This window comes from Lampetra fluviatilis, chromosome 48 (assembly GCF_964198595.1).
Source record: "Lampetra fluviatilis chromosome 48, kcLamFluv1.1, whole genome shotgun sequence".
Classification (NCBI taxonomy): Eukaryota; Metazoa; Chordata; class Hyperoartia; order Petromyzontiformes; family Petromyzontidae; genus Lampetra; species Lampetra fluviatilis.
Genome location: NC_136322.1, coordinates 7,740,791 through 7,746,790, shown reverse-complemented (window position 1 = coordinate 7,746,790; position 6,000 = coordinate 7,740,791).

Here is a 6,000-nt window from a genome sequence, read left to right as displayed (position 1 = left end):
TTGCTTGCTTAGGACCGTGCAAATCTTTCGGTCGTTTTTTAACCCACTTCCCGTGATCCAATCGAGCTGACATTTTGCACACAGACTCGTTGTGCGTGACAATTAACGTTCGTGAAAGAAAATGTGCAAAATGTTACACTTTTTAGGATTTTATTTATTTATTTAATTACCAAATGCTTAATGGTGGCAGGCAATCATCTGACCCATAGGTGGGCAACCATCTCAAGCCAGAGGACGAGAGGACTCTAGCCGCCACGCATATAAAGGATTTAGAGTGAAAAACTTTGTTTTTACGGGTTAATTTTATTTTTTTCATCCTTTGACACTGGCAATTAAGGGTGTTCCGTGATGCAGCTGCTGCTCACCCCGAGTTACGAACGCTCCGATACGCGGGGCATTGCCCTTGGGGCTGTCCGCCTTTTCGCGTTGTCCCCTGGCCTGCTGACACTGCTGCTGAGACTAGGCCCTGAAAGAGGACGGCTGCTTGCGTTGTGGCCGAAACGTCGTGAGAATTGTATTTTATTATGTTTTATTTTTATTATTTTATTACTTCCCTTCGTGAGAATTCAATTTTATTATGTTTTATTTTTATAATTTGATTATTTCCCTTTGTGAAAATTGTATTTTATTCTGTGTTATTTTTATTATTTTATTATTTCCCTTTGTGAGAATTCAATTTTATTATGTTTTATTTTTATTATTTTATTATTTCCCTTCTACGTGAATTTACCGAAAGAACCAAGAAGATGAATCCCTGCAGTCACGAAAGCTTTAAATCGAAAATTATTCAAACATTATCAGAGCCATGTTTGCGTTTGCATGTGCACCAAAAGTCCCGTTTGTGTGGTTAATGGAGCAACTTGATTCCTCGCGAGAAGCTTTCTTATTCGGTGTTTGAACGCCTTATCACGCAACTCACGTTTTATTGCCACAAATGGTAAAAGCCTATTCCCTTTTAAAATAGCAGAACTAAAATACCCACCGCTGATCAACGATTTGGTTCAATACAAACAACTACGACTACAACTCCACAGTAGAGGATTATTTCTGTTGGGTTAGATCGTGTAAATATATCAATGCTCTGTCGTGAAACCCGGGACCACCCGATCACGCAGCCAATTTGTAGGAAGGGTTTGTCACGTAAACAGAACTAGTACTAGACTACACACTATACTATACACTACACTATACACTACACACTACACTATACACTACATTATACACTACACTATACACTACACTATACACTACACTATCCACTACACTATACACTACACTACACACTACACTACACTATCCACTACACTATACACTATACACTACACTATACACTACACTATACACTACTATACACTACACTATACACTACATTACACACTACACTATACACTACATTACACACTACACTACACACTACACTATACACTACACTACACTATACACTACACTACACACTACACTACACACTACACTATACACTACACTATACACTACACTACACTATACACTATACACTACACTACACTACACACTACACGCTACATTACACACTACACTATACACTACATTACACACTACACTACACACTACACTATACACTACACTACACACTACACTACACACTACACACGAGTGCTGTACTAGTGACGAATTGTCCACGTTCTGTTCACGTGACAAACCCTTTCACAAGTCGGCTGTGTTGGGTGGTGGCGTGGTTTTAACGACTCAACATTCTAACTTTCACGTGATCCAACCCAAAAGAACCTCTCTTGTGGACGCTATTGATCGTGAAAACCCCCTTACTGCGTGTTAAGCTGGCTAGGAGATTGTTCAAAAAAACATTCGACCATAATCAACGTTTTTGGGTTCAGATCGCGTTATTTATGAACGTGTCGTAACCCTCCACCACCCGACACGGCCAATCAGCCAAAAAAGTGTCACGTACGACAAAAGACAAAATAATTCACTGCTTTTGAACATGAACAATGTTTGAGTAGCACGACGTTTCGCTGGTAATTGCATCCAGCATCATCGGGCAATTCGCCAGAATGGTGAGAGGCTCTGCTGTGTCTCCCGTTCTTATATAGAGCAGCAGCAGCACCAGGGTTACATGATCATTTAACTTATTCAGGTTCAGTGATTTGAGGCGGAGGGGGGGATTGTAAATATATAATAGATTAGTAATCAAATTTCGATTTAAAGCTTTCGTGACTGCAGGGATTCATCTTCTTGGTTCTTTCAGTAAAAACAAGTGTCACGTTGACAAAAGACAAAATAGTTCACTGCTTTAGCCCCACCCGCTGTGTTGAAGAGTGAAACTACAACATGAACAATGTTTTGAGTAGCACGACGTTTCGCTGGTAATTGCATATACAGCATCATCGGGCAATTCGCCAGAAGGGTGAGGCTCTGCTCTGTCTCTCGGTCTAATATATAGAGCAGCAGCAGCAGCACCAGGTTGACATCATCATTAACTCATTTGACTCATCAGGTGCAACGATTTGAGCAGAGCCTCACCATTCTGGCGAATTGCCCGATGATGCTGGATGCAATCACCAGCGAAAAGTCGTACTAATTAAACATTGTTCATGTTGTGGTTTCACTCTTCAACACAGCGGGTGGGGTTAAAGCAGTGAACTATTTTGACTTTTGTCAACGTGACACTTTTTTTGTTGATTGCCCGTGTCGGGTGGTCGAGGGTTACGACACATTTCTAAATAACGCGATCAAACCCAAAAAAGTTGATTATGAATAATATAATATTGGCCGTGTTTAACGAACCAAAGATATACAGCAGCAGGCGTCGTCAGGGTCGGGATCGAACCCACGACCTCCTGCACACCAGGCGAGGTAGTCAACATCTCCTAGACACCGTGATGATGATGATGAGAGAGACGCAGACTCCAAATATACAGCAGCAGCAGCAGGCGTCGTCAGGGTCGGGATAGAACCCACGACCTCCTGTATACCAGGCGAGGTAGTCAACATCTCCTAGACACCGTGATGATGATGATGATGATGAGAGAGACGCAGACTCCAAATATACAGCAGCAGCAGCAGGCGTCGTCAGGGTCGGGATAGAACCCACGACCTCCTGTATACCAGGCTAGGTAGTCAACATCTCCTAGCCACCGTGATGATGATGATGAGAGAGAGAGAGACGCAGACTCCAAATATACAGCAGCAGACATTGTCGGGATCGAACCCACGACCTCCTGTATACCAGACGAGGTAGTCAACATCTCCTAGACACCGTGATGATGATGATGAGAGAGAGAGAGACGCAGACTCCAAATATACAGCAGCAGACATTGTCGGGATCGAACCCACGACCTCCTGTATACCAGACGAGGTAGTCAACATCTCCTAGACACCGTGATGATGATGATGATGATGAAAGAGACGCAGACTCCAAATATACAGCAGCAGGCATCGTCAGGGTCGGGATCGAACCCACGACCTCCTGTATACCAGGCGAGGTAGTCAACATCTCCTAGCCCACCGTGATGATGATGATGAGAGAGACGCAGACTCCAAATATACAGCAGCAGGCATCGTCAGGGTCGGGATAGAACCCACGACCTCCTGTATACCAGACGAGGTAGTCAACATCTCCTAGCCACCGTGATGATGATGATGATGATGAAAGAGACGCAGACTCCAAATATACAGCAGCAGGCATCGTCAGGGTCGGGATAGAACCCACGACCTCCTGTATACCAGGCGAGGTAGTCAACATCTCCTAGCCACCGTGATGATGATGATGAGAGAGACGCAGACTCCAAATATACAGCAGCAGCAGGCGTCGTCAGGGTCGGGATAGAACCCACGACCTCCAGCACACCAGGCGAGGAAGTCAACATCTCCTAGCCCACCGTGGCGTGTCTATACAGCGATATATTTACTGAGAAACAAACTCGGTGAGAGAGAAACACACAGACTTATTTATTTAAATCAATTCTACCCACGACATCTGCACATATTTCTCTCTCTCTGTCTGTGTCTCTCTCCACCACATACCTGACCCGAGGCCTTCAGACCGTCAGGAGTAATTAAATTGGCCGAAGGGTTAAGAGTTTATCACTGTCCCCCGTGACCTTCAACGGCGACATGAAAAGCCACGGGAAACAAAACGAAAAAAAAGAGGGGCCCAATTATCGCACCCACCCACACATCCACCCATCCACCCACCCACTAACTCACCCATCCACCCATCCACGCACCCATCCACCCACTAACTCACCCATCCACCCACTAACTCACCCACCCATCCACCCATCCACCCAACCATCCATCCACCCACCCACTAACTCACCCATCCACCCACCCATCCACCCACCCATCCACTCACCCACCCATCCACCCACCCATCCACTCACCCACCCACCCATCCACCCATCCACCCACCCATCCACCCACTAACTCACCCACCCATCCACCCATTAACTCACCCATCCACCCACCCATCCACCCACCCATCCACTCACCCACCCATCCACCCACCCATCCACCCACTAACTCACCCATCCACCCACCCATCCACCCACTAACTCACCCATCCACCCACCCATCCACCCACCCATCCACTCACCCACCCATCCACCCACCCACCCACCCATCCACTCACCCACCCACCCATCCACCCATCCACCCACCCATCCACCCACTAACTCACCCACCCATCCACCCATCCACCCATTAACTCATCCACTCACCCACCCATCCACCCACCCATCCACCCACTAACTCACCCATCCACCCACCCATCCACCCACTAACTCACCCATCCACCCACCCATCCACCCACCCATCCACTCACCCACCCATCCATCCACCCATCCACCCATTAACTCACCCATCCACCCACTAACTCACCCACCCACCCACCCATCCACCCATCCACCCACCCATCCACCCACTAACTCACCCACCCATCCACCCATCCACCCATTAACTCACCCATCCACCCACCCATCCACCCACCCATCCACTCACCCACCCATCCACCCACCCATCCACCCACCCATCCACCCACTAACTCACCCATCCACCCACCCATCCACCCACTAACTCACCCATCCACCCACCCATCCACCCACCCATCCACTCACCCACCCATCCACCCACCCATCCACCCACTAACTCACCCCATCCACCCACTAACTCACTCATCCACCCATCCACCCACTAACTCACCCATCCACCCACTCACCCATCCACCCACCCACTAACTCGCCCATCCACCCACCCATCCACCAACTAACTCACCCCATCCACCCAATAACTCGCCCATCCACCCACCCATCCACCCACTAACTCGCCCATCCACCCACCCATCCACCAACTAACTCACCCATCCACCCACTAACTCACCCATCCACCCACTTACCCACCCAATCACTCACCATTCCACCCACTCACCCACCCACTCACCATTCCACCCACTCAACCATCCACTCACTCACCCACCCATCCACCCACTCACACATCCACCCACTCACCCACCCATCCACCCACCCATCCACTCACTCACTCACCCATCCATCTACCCACCCACTCACCCACCCACTCACCCACCCATCCACCCATCCACCCACCCACCCACCCATCCACCCACCCACCCACCCACCCACTCACTCATTCACCCACTCACCCACCCATCCACCCACCCACCCACTCATCCACCCACTCACCTATCCACCCACCCATCCACCCACTCACCCATCCACCCACTCACCCACCCACTCACCTATCCACCCACCCATCCACCCACCCACCTATCCACCCACCCATCCACCCACCCACCCACCCACTCACCCATCCACCCACCCACCCACCCACTCACCCACCCACCCACCCACCCACCCACTCACCCATCCACCCACCCACCCACTCACCCATCCACCAACCCACCCACAAACCCATCCACCCTCCGACCCATCCACCCACCCACCCACCCATCTACCCACTGACCCATCCACCCACCCATCTACCCACCTA